Here is a 19734-nt window from a genome sequence, read left to right on the forward strand (position 1 = left end):
AGCCGAACTCAGTCAGATCCACAGCACTTTCCACGTCTCCCAGCTGCGGAAGTGCCTGGTGGACGATTCAGCAGTGGTACCTTTGGAGGACATCCAGATTGATGACAGCCTGAATTATATCGAGCGGCCTGTGGCTATCCTAGACCGGAAGACGAAGGAACTGAGGAACAAAAGGGTGGAGCTAGTGAAGGTGCAATGGCAGCATCGGAAGGGCTCGGAATGGACTTGGGAGCCCGCGGATGAGATGATGGAGCATTATCCGGAGCTGTTCTGAAAGGGAGCGGCAGACTTCGAGGACGAAGTCTAAAATAAGTGGGGGAGAATTGTAACACCGGGTTCATGGTATGATTTTATTTAAGTTTTATTCTTATTTTTGCCACGAACTCGACGAGTCTACGTCCCGACTCGCCGAGTAGCAGCAGGGTGGACACGAGATTTGAGTGGTGAACTCGGCGAGTCGATGCATGGACTCGGCGAGTCCACCCGTCTGAATGAAACTCTATTTTCAGACATTGCACCCTATTTTACCCATTCTAAAACACCCATTTCGTCCCATTTTCCTCCCAGAGAGCAGTAGAGAACAACCCTAGCTCCTTTAGTGTTCTTGAGTGATTTTGATCTTCCAAAGAAGGTTTTGGAGCTTAGAAGAAGAAGGAGGAAGTTGGAGTGTTCCAGAAGTGAAGGTAGAACCGAAATCTACTCTGGGGAAGGCATCAAATCAGGTAATAAAACCCTCACTTTGCTCATTAGCTCTTAGGTTCGTTTTTGTCCCCAATGGTTGATCTTCAAGCCTTAAAACCCCCAGATTTCGTGTGTATATGTGATAACCAGACCCTAGGAACTGAGACCCATGAGTTGGATCAGTTGCATGTCTCAAAATTGGCCAGAATGGGTGAAGAGTCGAAGGGTACTCGGCGAGTGCCAAAGTGCACTCGGCGAGTTCCATGAAGATGGCCTTAGACTCGGCGAGTTGGATAAGCAACTCGGCGAGTCCTATGAAGATTGTATGGTACTCGGCGAGTCGTTCCTCAAACTCGGCGTGTCCTTTGAATATAGCCTTGAACTCGACGAGTTGTTCTTCCAACTCGGCGAGTCATATGATCAGTCACTAGGATAAGAAGGGTTTAAGCGTAGGAGGTCCAACCCACCGTAGTCGCACGTGGAATTAGCAATTTAACGTGTAGCTATAGTCCCAGAATCTCCAAATCTCCAGGGTTGATGTTCCGATGGAAGATTGGAGCGATTTGTGAGATCTGTTCGTCGGACTCGGCGAGTCACCCCCTTGGACTCGGCGTGTCCAGTCGCGGGTTTGTTAGTTGACCCCGTCTAGCGAGTCAGGCTGACTCAGTGAGTGGGAACAGGGACCCGATGAGTCAGAGTCGGGCTAGATAAGGAAGGACTCGGCGAGTCGCCATATGGACTCGGCGAGTCCAGTCAATCAGAAGGTTGACTTTGACCAAGGAGTTGACTTTGACCAGTCATTTGACCTTAGGGGTATTTATGAGTACCTAATCCATGTTTACGGATTTATAGCCGGAGGGATTACCGGTGCGGCAGCCAGGCGTAGTCTGAGCAGGTTTTTCAGCAGCTACTCTCGAGGTGAGTTTCCTTCCTGTAGGGACGGGTCTAAGGCACCAAGGCCGGCCCGTATAGACGATTTGTTAGTATCAGAGTGTGGGCGGAGCCCGTATCTCATAGTTGAGTTTAATTGTGATATATGCCAGTATGATAGAATTGCTTATACTTGTTGTCTGTGTGATACTTGTATGTTATGGTTTAGTGGCAGAGTGTGGGCGAGGCTCGTATCTCTCAGAAAGTAGAGTGTGGGCGAGGCCCGTATCTCCTAGCTAGTAGGGTGTGGGCGAGGCCCGTATCTCTATGGGTGTGGGCGAGGCCCGTATCTCTTAGCTGTTCATTATATGATTGCATGGTATGTGGCATTATGGGGGAACTCACTAAGCTTCGTGCTTACGTTTTATAGTTTTGTTTTCAGGTATCTCTTCAACTAGGGAAAAGGAGCTGGCGCGGTAGCGGCATATCACATACACTCTTGTTTACGCACTATGGATTTCTGGGATGTACTCTGAATATTTTACTATGATGTTACCGGTTTTCAGACATAAATTAATATTATGAATGTTTTATAACGATGTTTTTATGTATTAACCTAATTTAAAAATGAAATTTTTAGTTGATATTTTCGGGATGTTACATTGTAAGTATCTAGTGAATACTTCAGGATTATCTATATGAGGATCCGACAACCAGTGGGATGTGTGGACTCCGCGTCACTTCCTGTTACTTGTTTGGTTGTGGGCTTGGGGAAGAACCACACAATCGATTGTTTGTTCAATCTGGATTGTATATGATTTGTATACACTAAGTACTCACAGGAGGAACTTGTAAGAATCATTTTTACTTAAGTTTTATACATTATAAAATATAAGATTTTATGGAGAAACATAATGCACTTTTCGAAAGAACAAAGAACTGTTTTCCATGACTAAACGCTTATGAACTCACCAGCTTTATGCTGATACTCTTTCAAAACTTACTTGTATTCTCAGGATGTTAGTAGACAGGTACACGCCCGGGATCAAGAAGATGGAGCTTAGTAGTTCGAGTCTTTGCTTGTTATTTACTTTTGGAGTCAATCATGTATGATTCGAATGTAATGTAAACACTATACTATTAATACAATGGTTGTTGTTGCTTTGATTACTATGATTCAATTGTTGTGATACTATACATGACGTCCTCCGCCCCCAAACGTTTCCGCCGTTCTGGTTTGGAGGTGTGACAGATTGGTATCAGAGCATTGTTTATAGTGAACTTAGTATATCAACCACTAAAATATATACAACTATAAATACAATGGGGCCGGAGTGCTCTGACTAAAAGTATACTTTTTTAAAATATAAGTATTTTACGATAAGTATACTAATAAGCATACATACTAAGAACAAGTATCACAATAAGAGCAAGTAAGAACAAAACTAATAAAAGTATTTAGATGTTGGACACTACAGTCAAACCTAAGCAGTTATGTAATCATATCTGGAATAAATATAACCTGATCAACTATATTTATTCGATATACGACCAACATGTGTTTGGGAGTGATGGTGGTGTTGCAAAGAGCCTAAAACTTACCTAACTCCATATACAAGAGTATCATTAGAACAAAACATAAAGATAAAATACTATAGGAGTATTTTAGGCACTATAACAAACTTGAATGAGAACTAAAAGACCTTTACTGGCAGGTCTATTGTTGCGAAGTGCATGCTTCCAGGGTGATATATAATTGGGATCTTATAGACTCAGAATTGGTGATCTACGCTCTACTACCTGTTCCTTGTTTGGTTGTGGTTTTGGAGTAGGATCACCTATTCGAAGGTCTATTTGATCTTGGTTATGTACAGCTTGCATGCACTACTTGACTATAGGAGGACCCAGTTTGGATCATCAATAACTACAGAAGAAATGTTCTACTTAATCTCATAGGATTCTTGAGACATCCCCATTCTCGCTTGAACAACCTAGATATAGATAGCCACTCCAACCGCCAACAGAGAAGTCAATGAGGAATAAGAGAGGGTGTGTAAAGTGGATTCCGAGAAGGAATCATATGAGGAAGCAAATCTCCCATCAGGAGGTGATGGAGATCTGTGGTAGAACCCGAAGCTTGAAACTACAGTGAATAGGAAAACTATAGGAAAGTTCAGAGACAACAAACCCTCCCAGCTGAATTCAGGACCATCATAACTAGGACAGAAACCCCTCCCGAGGCGCGCAAGGTGGTAGAGCACCATATACGTCATACTAATAAGTAACTAACTAATATGATCTAGTGAGTTAGTGATTACACTGCTCACACTATATGTCAGGCTTATCGCCTTTATCATATCAGCTAAGTAACAGTAAACCAGATTCCATAACTTCATTAAGAGGGTAGTCGCCATCAAATTCATAAGTCTATGTTGCGTAGACCTCTATTATGAATTACTTTAAACGTCGGAACATGAAACACTCAGAACCAAGATAACTTCGATTCAGAATACATTCGATTCGTAACATCTAAGAACTTACCCTCGTTTTGTCTTTTAAACCTTTTGGCAGCGAGATGCCACCGAAGAAGTCGAACAGAAACAAAAACAACGCACCACCGCCACCGCCTCCTCAGTATGACCCGATTGTCTTTCAGGCGGCAGTAACAGTCGCAGTGACAACTATCATGACACAAATCAATGCAAGTAGTACCAGTGGATCGGGTAGTGGAACCAACAACTCTAACCACGGACATACAAGGGAGTGCTCATACAAGGAATTCATGATTTGTGGACCTAAATCCTTCGATGGAAGTGGGGGAGTCATCGCTCTGATGCGATGGTTCGAGAAGACAGAATCAATTTTTGAGCTATGCGCGTGCCCAGATGGGAGCAAAGTGAAGTTTGATGCCTGCACCTTCTCTGATAGAGCTCTTACATGGTGGAATAGCCACGTCAAGTCATTGACTCTTCCAATAGCAAACACAATGGGCTAGGAGAATCTGAAATAGATGATGCTGGAAGAGTACTGCCCGAGGGGCGAAGTGCAAAAAATAGAGCATGAGCTATGGAACCTCACCATGGCAGGCTCGGACATAGAAGCCTACACAGATAGATTCAGCGATCTAGCTGCACAATGCCCGGGGATGGTTACCCCAGAGAGCAAGAAGGTAGAGAGGTACATTTGGGGACTACCTTCTCCAATCCAAGGAAACGTATTGGCAGCGAAACCTCTTACGTTTGATAGTGCCAAACACCTGGCTCAAACATTGGTGGATTATGGGACCGCCAAGGCTTAATGGACCCAGTTCAGGTGTCAACCGAAGGAAGTGACGACAAACAAAGGTTCGAGAGCAGGAAGAGGAGACAATCAACACAAGAACCCTCCGAGGTGTTGGATATAGTGTCTAAGTCCATAACTATATTTGGTATGTACTTGACCCGACCCGACATGGTCCATTTGGGTTGCACTTCACCCGAACAATTTACGGATAATCTTTTGAGAATAGTATAAGTTATGATTTATTAATATATTATAAGTTCTAATATATTAATATAAAATCATATTATTTAATTAGTGTTGATCTATAATTAATTTAGAATTAATTTAGAGATCAAAAGTATGACTAATTAAATATGGGTTCTTGTATTTATATAGTGTGGGCTAATGCTTATTTGGAATGGGCTAGGCTTGCATGGAAAGTCCATGGATACTCCATGGAGCTTTAACCCATGGATCTCATGGAAATGAAAAGACATGGGTATTAGGGTTTACATGGATGTAACCCTAATCCACCACACTATATAAAGGAGGCTTTCGTTCTTGAAATTGCACTAGTTGATGTGTGTAAACTAAGAGGGCCGATTTCAAGAAGTTTGTGACTATTCTCTCAAGTTTCCAAGTTTGTGGTGATTTGTGACTTCCATTTGAGGCATCCACATTATTGGTGCTAGGCTCTCAAACTCCAAGCAATCAACTACTACTACAAGGTAAGTAATTCTACTAGTTTTATTTGATTCAAGTACCCCATGCCATGCTAGTTAGGATAAGAACCTTAGAAAAATAATTATTTGCATGTATCTTAGTCAAACATAGATCCAAGGTTTCTAGGGTTGCATGTACACCATAGAAGTGTTAGAATGCTGAAAACCCATCAGTGGTATCAGAGTCTGGTTTGTTTATTTGATACTTGATGCAAAAAAAAAAAAAAAAACTTGAAAATCGAAGTTTTGTTCAAAAGCTCGTATCAAAATTTCAAGTTTTGTATATGTACTTACGATTCTTGAAATTTTTGATATGAACATTCATAACATATGAGTTTAGAAGATCATAGAAATTATGTGCTAATAATTGATTAGATTAATTCTTGATCTTTATGTGTTTTAATGGAGTCCATAACTAGTTCTTAAGTTATGGATAATCAAAAGTCACATTTATAAATAACCATTAAAAGAACACATAGGTTACAAAAAATGAAGAGTCTTCATTTTTAATAACCATTAACTCATAAGTTATGAGAAATGAAAAGTTTTGAAAGTTTACAAAACTTGCCCTCAAGTTTTGGAACATGTAAAGTCATATTAAAAAACTTTAGTTCCAACCCCTAGAATTTTAAAAGTTAAAATTCAACCCTTATACTTTATAATATTATAAGTTTAATAATATTTATATATGTATAAGATCAAGTCGTCTTACCGCTAGTACACCTCATTCACGAAGCCGGTCTATAAGGGGGGTATAAGGTTGTTGCCTATAAAATGGCAACTTAATGGGTGTCCACTCTCACCCACCGCTTCCTTGATCGGTGGAGGGTGGTTAGCCGAACGGGTAGGACAAGGACTTATAAATTCTCATTAAAAGTATAATGATAATACTAAAGTAACTAAACTTTATTGAATTCTCAATCTTAGTTATTTTAGGAAAATGTGAATAAGGTGCTAATTCATGAAATTACACTTTACACTTTGTTTAAGTCGTTAGTGGAGCGTGTGTGGTTAACCGGCACACTAACTTGAACTTAACAAGGTAGGTAAAGGGTGACTTAATGTTTATCATAGTATCGATGGAGCATGTGTGGTTAACCGGCACATCGATTGAGGGGTACATTAAGGGTACCAAGTAATTTGCATGGTTACTTCACACCTTGTTTTGTGATCCTCGGCATCCCAGTCACAAAACTTGAAGGGCACACTCGAGATTGAAACATGCCATTGAAGAAAGTTCAATGAATCTCAAAGAATCTAGGAGTTTCTAAACCAATTAAAACCTAATTAAATATTTCGTTTTTCATGGTGGAAATTGGTGAATCGTCATTCACCTACCTTCAAATATCTTATAGCTTAGATTACGACATCCCTCTTCTAAGTTATAAAATATTATGTTGGGTCCTAGCCTTAATATTACATTTGGGTGTTTTGTTAAGGACTATCTCTATATCTAATCTAATCTATTCCCTCTTCTTTTCAGATGTCTTCCAATAACAATGCTTCTGGCTCAAACCCTACTAGCTCCTTCTCTCTCATGAATCTTTGTGGGAGAGTCATCTTTGATGGGTCCAACTTTACAGATTGGATCAGAAACATCAGGATGGTCACTCGGTATGAGAACAAAGAATATGTTATCGACAAGGAGCTGAAGGTACCCGAGCCAACTGCTACTCCTGAAGAGCTTGCTGAATATGAGGTACATGAAAGAGATGCTACAAAAGTGGCATGCATCATGATGGCCACCATGACAGCCGAGCTCCAAAAGTCCTATGAGGACTATTATCCTTTTGAGATGCACCAGGACTTGATGGACCGCTACCATCAAAGTGCTCGTCAAGAGCGATATGAAATAATCTCCTCCATGATAACAACCCGAATGAAGGATGGTGAACCCATCACGGGCCACATACAGAAAATGCAAAGGTATGTGGACCGTTTACTGAAGTTGAATGTGAACTTCCCTGAGGAGTTAGCAATAGACATCATTTTGCACTCCTTGCCATCGTGTTATGATCAATTCCGCATGACATATCACATGAACAAGGAGGAAGTCACCCTCAGCAAACTTCAAGGACTCTTGAAGACCGCCGAAAGTGGTCTAAAGGGTAAGTCGGTTGTTACTACTCCTACTCCTACTCCAACTGCGGCCAATGTCTTGGCAATCGGGCATGGCAAAGGGAAGAAGAGAAAGAACCCTTCTAAGGGTACCAAGGGTAAGACCCTTGAAGGCTCCCCTGCAAGCAAAACCAAGAAAGGTTTTGTCACTCCTTCTGCTAACCCTAATGAGGCTGAATGCTTCTATTGTCATGAAAAATCGCACTGGAAGCGAAACTGCCCAAAGTACCAGCAAGATTTGAAGGATGGGAAAGTAAAACCCAACCATGCAGGTATATACACTATATTGTCTAATAACTCACCTCATTCTAAGTCTTGGGTCCTTGATACAGGTTGTGATATTCACATATGTTGTGATTTGCAGGGACTAAGAAGAAGTGAGAATGTGGAGCAAGGAAAGATAAACTTGATCATGGGAAACAGGAAAGCTTCACCTGTCACCAAGATAGGAGTTTATTCGTTAGTGCTAAATAGTGGATTTACATTAGATTTGAATAAATGTTATTATTCGCCAAAAATGGCAAGAAATGTTATTTCCTTTCATGCATTGTATAAACAAGGTTTTACCTTTTATTTTGATAATAATAATGGTAGTATTGATGCTTTCTTTAATAATGTTCTTTATTTTAAAGCATTACCTTGTGATGGTGTGTATGAAACTGTATCTGTTGTAGATAATCTAGGAAATAATGTATTGTGTATTGACTCTTCCACTAGCTTAGATAAAGCATCTTTATGGCATTGTCGTCTTGGACGTGTAAGCAAGAAACGCATAGGCCAACTCCAAAAGGATGGAGTCTTAGAGTCATTTGACGTAAAGTCAGATGATAGTTGTGAATCTTGTTTGCTTGGTAAAATGACAAAGTCACCTTTTACTGGCACTTGTGCTAAGGGTGAAGGTTTGTTGGACCTCATACACACGGATGTGTGTGGACCCTTCAGAACCGCCACAAGAGATGCTAATCGGTTTTATGTGACTTTTACTGATGATTTTAGTAGATATGGATATGTCTACCTAATCAAGCATAAGTCAGAAACCTTTGAGAAATTCAAAGAGTTTAAGCAAGAAGTGGAGAATCAGTTGGGCAGGAACATTAAGATGCTTCGATCCGATCGTGGTGGTGAGTATCTTAGCACTGAGTTCCTTGACTATCTTAAGGAATGTGGGATTGTCTCACAATTGACACCTCCTAGGACACCACAGTTGAATGGTGTAGCTGAGAGGCGCAATCGGACCTTGTTGGACATGGTTCGTTCCATGATGAGTCGAGCTTCGCTACCAATCTCATTTTGGGGGTATGCCTTAGAGACTACCGCCCATATCCTTAATCTAGTCCCTACAAAGAAGGTTGCCAAAACACCTCACGAGGTGTGGACTGGAAAAGTTCCCAATCTATACCACATCAAGATTTGGGGTTGTGAGGCTTTCGTGAGACGCGAGACTCATGATAAGCTCGAACCCCGAAGCGAAAGGTGTATTTTCATCGGCTACCCACATAAATCATTTGGTTACATCTTCTACAGACCTAGTGATAATGTGGTCTTTGTAGCAAGAAGAGGATTCTTTCGAGAGAGAGAATTCATGAGCCAAGGAGACAGTGGGAGGCAAATTGACCTTGAGGAAATTCAAGAGTCAAGTGGTGAAGGAACCTCAAACCCTAGCCCTCAACCTGAGGAGGAAACTCCTGTTGAGCCGACTGAAGAATCTATACCTCTGAGGCGTTCCACCAGAGTTAGGAATGCACCTGAGCATTATTATGGTTTTCATATTACTGCAGAAGGTGAGACACTTATCAGTGATAACACACTGGTAAATCTGGATGAGCCTAACAGCTACACGGAAGCCATGGCAGGCCCTGAGGCTGCTAAATGGAATGAGGCTATGGATAGCGAGATACAGTCCATGTATGATAATCAAGTTTGGAACTTGGTTGACAATGTACCTGATCGTAAGATAGTTGGGTGCAAATGGATCTTCAAGAAGAAGACCGACATGGATGGTAACGTACACACTTATAAGGCACGACTGGTTGCAAAGGGTTATTCTCAAACTCCGGGAGTTGATTATGATGAGACCTTTTCACCAGTGGCCAAGATTAAGTCTATTAGGGTTCTGTTAGCCATTGCTGCATTTCATGATTATGAAATATGGCAAATGGATGTCAAAACCGCTTTCCTTAATGGAAAGTTGGCTGAAGATGTTTACATGGTTCAGCCAGAGGGTTTTGTCAGTACAGAGTACCCCAGTAGAGTGTGTAAGCTCGAGAAATCCATTTATGGATTAAAACAGGCACCTCGCAGATGGAATCTTTGCTTTGATGAGAAAGTCAAAGAATTTGGCTTTTCAAGGAGTGAAGATGAATCTTGTGTCTATATCAAGGCTAGTGGGAGTATAGTCAGCTTTTTGGTACTGTATGTGGATGACATACTACTCATAGGAAATGACATCCCAACCCTGCAGGAAGTAAAGTCCTGGCTTGGGAAGTGTTTTGCTATGAAGAACCTTGGAGAAGCTGCCTATATCCTAGGGATAAGGATTTTGAGAAACAGGAGTAAAAGACTAATTGGACTTAGTCAAAGCACCTATGTGGACAAAGTGTTGAAAAGGTTCAACATGCATAACTCCAAGAAAGGAGAGTTACCCATCCAGAGTAACGCCAGATTGAGTAAGACACAAAGCCCTAGTACTGAGGCTGAGATAGCAGAAATGAGTCGAATACCTTATGCTTTAGCTGTAGGATCGATCATGTATGCTATGACGTGTACTCGACCTGATGTAGCCTTTGCTTTGAGCATGGTTAGCAGGTATCAGGGGAACCCTGGCAAGGCACACTGGACTGTGGTAAAGAATATCCTCAAGTACCTACGGAGGACTAAGGACTGGGTCCTTACCCTCGGTGGCAGTGAGGACTTGAGAGTTGTAGGGTACAATGATGCTAGCTTTCAGACTGACAGGGATAATTTCCGCTCTCAGTCGGGCTGGGTCTTTACTCTAAACGGAGGGGCAATTACTTGGAAAAGTTCCAAGCAGGAGACAGTGGCTGATTCCACTTGTGAATCAGAGTATATAGCAGCAAGCGAGGCAGCAAAGGAGGCTATATGGCTAAAGAACTTCATCAGAGACCTTGGAGTTGTACCAGCTATAAAGGAGCCAATGGAGATTTTCTGTGACAGCAATAGTGCAGTTGCCTTAGCCAAGGAACCAAGAGATCATGGGAGATCCAGACACAGTGACAGAAAATATCACTTCATCAGACATCGAATAGAAGAAGGAATCCTCGTGGCAAAGAGGGTATCATCGGATGAGAACCCAGCAGATCCCCTCACGAAGGGACTGACTCGGGCTAAGCATCTCCAACATGCTCGGAGCATAGGGCTGAAGGATGATATTAGTTTTAGTAGTTAGATAATCTTGAAATTTGTAAAATGTAATTGACATTTGATGATAAATAAAAGCTGTTATTTATGAGTAAAGTGTTGCTATCTCTTGTCAATCATTTACTATTATTTCTTTTTGCATGTTTTGACTTCCAGAATAATTATGTAATGGTTTATATCATATTATTCAAACTCTCCACAGTCGGTCATATGTTGGAAGTAGATATGAATCAAGACTATCATGGGTTGGCTTGTAGAGGTCTAAGACGTTAGACAAAGCGGGGCTACAGCACTCATGAGTGCTCATAAGTTCTGAGTATTGGATTCAACCCACCCTCACTTGTATCACTTCATGGAATTTATCTCGAGTGATCGTGAGACGGTAATATCATATAAGTCTTCAAACCTAGAGATATGATTTGTTGCCTATGAGTTGGTTATGCATTGATTGCAAGAAAACGCATTGGTAACTTGATGTTATAAACCGTGCTTTTGTGTGTAATTCAACAAGTAGTAGAGCAAACATATGAGTCGAAGTTTATCTGTTCCTTCTAGGATTAGAAGCGATATCTGGGCCCCTCGATGATTTTGTTTTGACCTATGTACCGGGCCCGGTCAGAACTAAATTGATGTGTTCAGTTAAGTTCTATGTCAAACAAATCGGAAATCGGGAAACAAATGCTGGACAATAAGCAAGACCATGTTCCATGTATTTGTCCGGCTGATATCTAGAACAGAGGATTATATGATCACTTATCTAAAATGGCGCTTCATAGTTCAACAGAGTTTTAAGAGCTACGATTGCTGATCGGTTCCTGAAGTCATACTTGCAACTATAGTTATTAGACTTATCCAAGTGGGAAACTGTTGGATATAGTGTCTAAGTCCATAACTATATTTGGTATGTACTTGACCCGACCCGGCATGGTCCATTTGGGTTGCACTTCACCCGAACAATTTACGGATAATCTTTTGAGAATAGTATAAGTTATGATTTATTAATATATTATAAGTTCTAATATATTAATATAAAATCATATTATTTAATTAGTGTTGATCTATAATTAATTTAGAGATCAAAAGTATGACTAATTAAATATGGGCTCTTGTATTTATATAGTGTGGGCTAATGCTTATTTGGAATGGGCTAGGCTTGCATGGAAAGTCCATGGATACTCCATGGAGCTTTAACCCATGGATCTCATGGAAATGAAAAGACATGGGTATTAGGGTTTACATGGATGTAACCCTAATCCACCACACTATATAAAGGAGGCTTTCGTTCTTGAAATTGCACTAGTTGATGTGTGTAAACTAAGAGGGCCGATTTCAAGAAGTTTGTGACTATTCTCTCAAGTTTCCAAGTTTGTGGTGATTTGTGACTTCCATTTGAGGCATCCACATTATTGGTGCTAGGCTCTCAAACTCCAAGCAATCAACTACTACTACAAGGTAAGTAATTCTACTAGTTTTATTTGATTCAAGTACCCCATGCCATGCTAGTTAGGATAAGAACCTTGGAAAAATAATTATTTGCATGTATCTATAGGGTTGCATGTACACCATAGGAGTGTTAGAATGCTGAAAACCCATCACGAGGGACAACAGACGGGTGCAGCCTATGCTGCTACGACACCAACCACATCAACACTAGGTAGTCGTTACGCCGGAACCCTTCCTAAATGCAATAAGTGTAACTTCCATCATACCGGAAGGTGTCCGAAGTTGTATTGCAAGAACTGCCTCCGAAAAGGACATACCATCCGCTTCTGTAGGGCACCGGCACGACCAATCTCTCAGGTCCCATTTAAGGAAGTGAGTCATACATGTTACGAATGCGGAGAAGAAAGACACCACAGGAGAGATTGTCCACTGGCCAGAAACCCTGATGTAGAAGGACGGGTGCTAATGATCACTGCAGGAGAGTCTACCCCGGAACCACCTGAGAAGAGCAGTACGTGTCCCAACCCAATTCCTAACTATAATAGTTTCTTCCTCGTCTAAACTAAGCACATTGTTTATATAGAAACTAAATACTCTTTCTGGTAAGCTATAATGACTTGGTGTAAACATTAGGGCCATATATAATTAAGAACCAATAGACTTAGAGTGCGTGATTCCGCCTTATCTCCTGTTCCTTGTCTGGTTGTGGATTTAGGGCAGAGTCACTCAGTCGACTGTCTTATCACTCTTAATTATATATGACTTGTAGACACCAAGCGATTATAGAGAGACTGGATAGGGACTATAATATCAAGTATCATTCACGAGAACAATCTTTCGGTTAATGCGCACGCAAGTCAATACAAAACTATCGTAGTAGTGATATCAGGATCGAAACAGACAGCACCAGAAACATACACTCAGATGCACCGATATTCTAACGAAACACTCTCTCCGAACTAACTTAACACGCAATTCGACGACGTCATCCCGCTTAGTCCTACTGATTCTGCGTTATACCAAACCCACGTGTCACCGAGGAGACCCTTTGCCTTAAACCGACCGAATAACAAAACTCCCGTCACTCATAACGACAAACTAGATACGAACCTCGGAATCATCTCTCACTTCAAACCCCCGAAAATATTCATTCGAGGAGTATGGTAACCACCCGTAACCTTCCTTAAGCACCCTCAGCAGACCATTTTGGAAACACCACTCGCGCGGCAAGTCAAGTTCAAGCACAGAGGCTAAGGACAGATACGGTTAGCCTATCAATGTTAAATGTACACGCGAGGGTGGTATATAATTAAGATTCTACTAACTTAGGATGTGTGTTTCCGCCCTATCTCATGTTCCTTGTCTGGTTGTGGACCTGGGGCAGAGCCACCCATCCGACCGTCTTGTCAATCTTAATTATATACGACTTGTGTACACGAGACAATGATAGATAAACCAGGTATGAGTCCTACCACGAACTTCAGGACAAAGGCTGCTCAGGATCATAAAAAGGGCATTCTACCAGTTGGATGAACATGATTGAGCAAGCTAAACCTACACACCCTTCACAGACCAGAACAGCAGATACAACAATGATGATCCGCTGAAACATCCAGCAAGGATCTGAGATTCACTGGAGAACGCGAGGGTTTTATGAAACCCAATAAGCCTACCGATCCTAGAGAAGTGTTTATCCGATGAGACACTTGTGATACCCCACATTTATTTCCACGTTCATGATTCATATTCAGTGTCTGAATTTCGGGACGAAATTCCCTTTAACGGGGGGATGATGTGACAACCTGAAATTTTTTGCCTTATAAGTTCAGCCATTCAATTCAACCGGGTGTCAGACCCGTTTCTACTATCTTTTAGCACTGTTTAGAGTCCGTTTAAGGGTTCAAAACTCAGTACAATCAAGCTATGGGCTTAAGGAAGTGTCAGCTAAAGTTCTTCGCGTTGAAATCGAGCCGAACACTCCATCCAAGGGAGTGTACGGTCGTACACCCATGTTGACCGTACACTCTCCCCCATAAGTAGAGGATCCCTTCATTTCTAGCCATTTCTTCAACTCCCAAGTCTAGAAATCGGATTTATCTCTCAACTATCATCAAGTTCTTCATCCAATTCCTCCAAAAATCGTAAGTGATCCTTCTACCCTTCTTGATATCTTCCTTGGTGTTGTAAACATCTCTTGATTCATCCATGAAAACATCCTTTTTATGTTAGATCTTCAAGATCTTCATCTTTCACCAAGAACACCAAGAACACACACTTGTTCTTGGTGGCTGTGAACCCCCTTCAAGCCTCAAAATCGTAAGTATCCTTTCCTTATGCTTAGTATATGTTAGGAACTATTGTTAAACACCTTAGAATCGACCATTTAGCTGGAACAAAGGAGTGTACGGCCGTACACACTTGCATGGTCGTACACCCCTCAAAACACTCCCAAAGGCCCTCTAAAATGAGAACTTAGTGCACATCCTTGTTGAACATTAGACCCACTAGTTCCCCATGGATCAAATCACCATTTTTTCATGTTTCTTTCATGGGTGTACGGCCGTACACTCCATGGCCGTACACTCATGGCCGTACACACACAGTGACCATACACCCCTGGCCGTACACTCTTATGTATGGCCGTAGACCCTTTTAGTCAATCACATGTGATTGTAACACTTAGTTTCAAGTGTTTCCAAGTCCCTAGGGTGGTTTCCTATCATAACTAGTTGTGATATACCCTAATTTGATGCATATATGTGTTATTACATGCTAAATAGGATTCGTTTGTTTTCGAGACTTCACTTGACACTCAGCATCCCATATCGATCTTTCATTCAAACCATTCACTTCAGGTGAGTTCATACCCCTATATTTTCCGAGTTTTTAATGTTTTCAGGGGGGGGGGGGAATACAAGTTAAAGCACAAGTATTTCTTGTGATTAAAAATATAATTTGGTTTATTATATTTTCCTGTCATTAGTATACATGGAACATAGAACTTACTAAACATAAAGAACATGGTTACTACTAGATTTGCGGACAGCTTTATAAACATATTAAGATATAAATGTTGCAAATACAGATTTCAAACAAAGAAACAAACTTATAAATTATGAAATAAAAGATATTATTTTCATAACAAAAAGGGTTTTTTGGTATTATTACTTGTAAAGTCGTTAATCTAATTGGAGACGCATCCTTGGGCGCTTACAAACATAACTAAGTGGAGGACTACCCCTTATGATCCAGAGTCTCCTCGAAGGAGAGCGTGATTTTTGTGTATAGATCTATACGGGACTGACTATCCCGCACCTTGATGCTAGCTACAGTAGGACCGGCAGGTCTACGGGTGCAAAGTCATAAAGGATACTGGTGCCCGATTCACGCCATATCAGGTTTAGTATGGTCATAAAACTCGCTAGTACATAACAACGATATATTTACGTAATAATAGATCGAACGAACTAACATTTGGGTTAATAACTATGTGATAACTTAGTATATACACCAGAGTAATATGAAGTTAACATCCGACTTGCAGTGGGATGTGTAATCTCCGCCTCATTTCCTGTTCCTTGTTTGGTTGTGGGCTTAGGGCGGGATCACCCAATCGACTGTTTGTTCGATCTAGATTTCTATAACTCGTATGTACTAAGTGATCACAGGAGGGTATTAACAACACTTTCGGTATTCAGGATAACACGTTTTCAACTAGTTTTATTTATGTAATAAGACTAATATACACCACTGGAGGTAGCCAGGGTTTTCAAAAAGAACAATGCTTAAACAATATAAGTATGGTAGATACTTGTACTTTTCGATTGAGAACGGATAATTCAATAACTTACACTTAGGGAAAATATAGGATTTTCCAGGGTAAACATCAGTATTTTATAAACAGATGGTTTATTATTCAACTAACGAATATTCATTTTAATTCCATGACTCCTTAGTTTATGCATCCGAGTTACGTATGAAGAATACCCAATAGACTGTGAAATGTGTGGTTTCCACCTCATTCCCTGTTCCTTGTTTGGTTGTAGGTTTAGGGCAGATCCTCACAATTGACTGTCTATTCGATATTGGTTTATGCGTGACTAGTATGAACTAAGAAGTCATAGAAGGAATGGGTTAAATCATGCTTTACATAAGAAAATATTAGATTTTCTTGAGGAACACTTTCAACAGATATCAAAGGAACAATACAGTTAACTTTGTAAGTATCTAGTGAATACTTCATGATTATGTATATGAGGATCCGACAACCAGTGGGATGTGTGGACTCCGCCTCACTTCCTGTTCCTTGTTTGGTTGTGGGCTTGGGGCAGAACCACACAATCGATTGTTTGTTCGATCTAGATTGTATATGATTTGTATACACTAAGTACTCGCAGGAGGAACTTGTAAGAATCATTTTTACTTAAGTTTTATACATTATAAAATATAAGATTTTCTGGAGAAACATAATGCACTTTTCGAAAGAACAAAGAACTGTTTTCCAAGACTAAACGCTTATGAACTCACCAGCTTTATGCTGATACTCTTTCAAAACTTACTTGTATTCTCAGGACGTTAGTAGACAGGTACACGCCTGGGATTAAGAAGATGGAGCTTAGTAGTTCGAGTCTTTGCTTGTTATTTACTTTTGGAGTCAATCATGTATGATTCGAATGTAATGTAAACATTATACTATTAATACAATGGTTGTTGTTTCTTTGATTACTATGATTCAATTGTTGTGATACTATACATGACGTCCTCCGCCCCCGAACGTTTCCGCCGTTCCGGTTTGGGGGTGTGACAATATCATCCCAGTAAAGCCAATGTAGTAGCAGATGCCCTTAGCCGAAAGGAGTACTCAGGTCACAGAGTGAAAGCACTAACTATGACAATCCATTCTCATCTGTCCATACAGATCAAGGAGGCCCAGCTAGAAGTCTTGAAGCCTGAGAATGTGGCAGATGAAGCCTTAAGAGGAATGGAGAAGAACTTAGAAATCAAGGGTGACGGAGTTCGTTACTTCATGAATCGAATCTGGACACCGAAGTTTGGTGGCTACAGAGATGTTGTCATGAACAAAGCCCACAAAACTCGAAACTCTGTTCATCTAGCTTCAGATAAGATGTATCTGGATCTCAAGAAACTCTGTTGGTGGCCGAACATGAAAGCTGAGATTGCTACCTTTGTGGGCAAGTGTCTAACTTGCGCCAAAATCAAGGTAGAATACCAGAAGCCCTCAGGTTTACTACAACAACCAGAGATACCTGAGTGGAAGTGGGAGTGGATTATAATGGATTTCATAACCAAGTTGCCCAAGACCAAGGATGCGCATGACACCATTTGGGTAATCGTCGACAAATTAACCAAATCCGCTCACTTCCTACCAGTAAAGGAAACAAACAAAATGGAGAAATTGACCAGAACTTACATTAGACATATAGTACGACTGCATGGTGTGTCAATATCTATTATCTCAGATAGAGATAGTAGATTCACCTCGCAGTTCTGGCAGTCCCTACAGAAATCTCTGGGAACTAGGTTGGACATGAGTACAGCCTACCATCCACAAACCGACGGGCAGAGTGAGAGAACTATTCAAACCCTAGAAGACATGCTGAGAGCTTGCGTGATCGACTTTGGCAAGGCATGGGATACCCATTTGCCACTTGTCGAGTTTTCATACAACAATAGCTATCATTCTAGCATCAAGGTTGCCCCATTTGAAGCCCTCTATGGCCGTAAGTGCACATCCCCTCTATGTTGGGCTGAAGTGGGTGACACGCAACTAGCTAGAGGCCATGCTCCTGACATCACTCTCACTGGCCCGGAGATCATTCGAGAAACCATAGAAAAGATCGTCCAAATCCGAGAACGACTGAAAGCTTCTAGAGACAGACAAAAGAGCTACACAGACAAAAGACAAAAACCCTTGGAATTCCAGGTTGATGACCGCGTTCTATTGAAGGTCTCACCCTGGAAGGGCATGTACGTTTCAGAAAGCGTGGAAAGCTAAATCCAAGGTACATTGGATCGTTCGAGATTCTTGCTAGAATCGTCCCAGTAGCTTACAAACTCCGACTACCTCAAGAACTTAACAACACACATCCTATCTTCCACGTGTCTAACCTAAAGAAGTGTCTATCTGACGAGACTCTTGTGATTCCACTCGATGAAATCGAGATAAACGAGAGTCTAAAATTTGTGGAAGAACCAGTAGAAATCATGGATATGGAAGTCAAACGAACGAAACAAAGTCGCATACCAATAGTGAAGGTTCGCTGGAATGCAAAGCGGGGACCTGAATTCACATGGGAGCGAGAAGACCAGATGAAACAAAAGTACCTGCATCTTTTCCCTAGTCCATGAGTGTTATATAGAAAGAATTTCGGGAAGAAATTCCCTCTAACGGGGGGATAATTAATGTAACAACCCGTTATTTCAAGTCAATGTAAGTCAAACTTGTTCAAATAAAGTCTAAACTACAACCGTGTACAAGTAAATTTACAACATAACTTGATGCAATAAGAACTTTGAATGCCTAGAGTGCATGTTTATTTAGCTTACATGTAAGTGTATATATGGAAAACCATGTTAAGTAAACTAGTATAAGTCAATAAAGGTTACACTAGTTCATCCAAAGGCTTAATACTTAACTTAAAATCATATTATCTCATATATATATATATATATATATATATATATATATATATATATATATATATATCTCATATATATATATATATATATATATATATATATATATATATATATATATATATAGATTTCGGTTTAGGGAATCTTATCCCAAACTCAAAACCGAAATCACCCCTTGGAATAAAGCAAAACCGAAAACACCTCTTCTAGAAGACCTTGACCGAAATCTCTTTCCTATTTGACTTTAAGGCCGAAATCTCTTTTCTATTTGACCTTAAGGCCGAAAACACTTCCTTTATGGAAGTGTAGGACTGAAAACCCAAAGTTTAGGCCCATTAGGACCGAAAACCAACCCCTATATAGAAGCGTTTACCGGCAAACTCAATTCATTTCTCACTTTCCAAACCGTAAACACCCTCAAATTGCTCTCAAAACTCATACAGAATCTTCATATATTCAAGAGTTTTCTACCCAGATTATCATAATTTCACCTAGAACACCAAGAACAACTAGAAAAATCTTCAAATCTTCAAGTTTTCCTCAAGAACACGAAGAACATCATCAAATATTCATATCTCTCACCGAAAACACCCAAGTGCACCGA

The sequence above is a fragment of the Lactuca virosa genome, chromosome 9 (assembly GCF_052849685.1).
Source record: "Lactuca virosa cultivar CGN04683 chromosome 9, Lactuca_virosa_CGN04683_v6, whole genome shotgun sequence".
Taxonomy (NCBI): domain Eukaryota; kingdom Viridiplantae; phylum Streptophyta; class Magnoliopsida; order Asterales; family Asteraceae; genus Lactuca; species Lactuca virosa.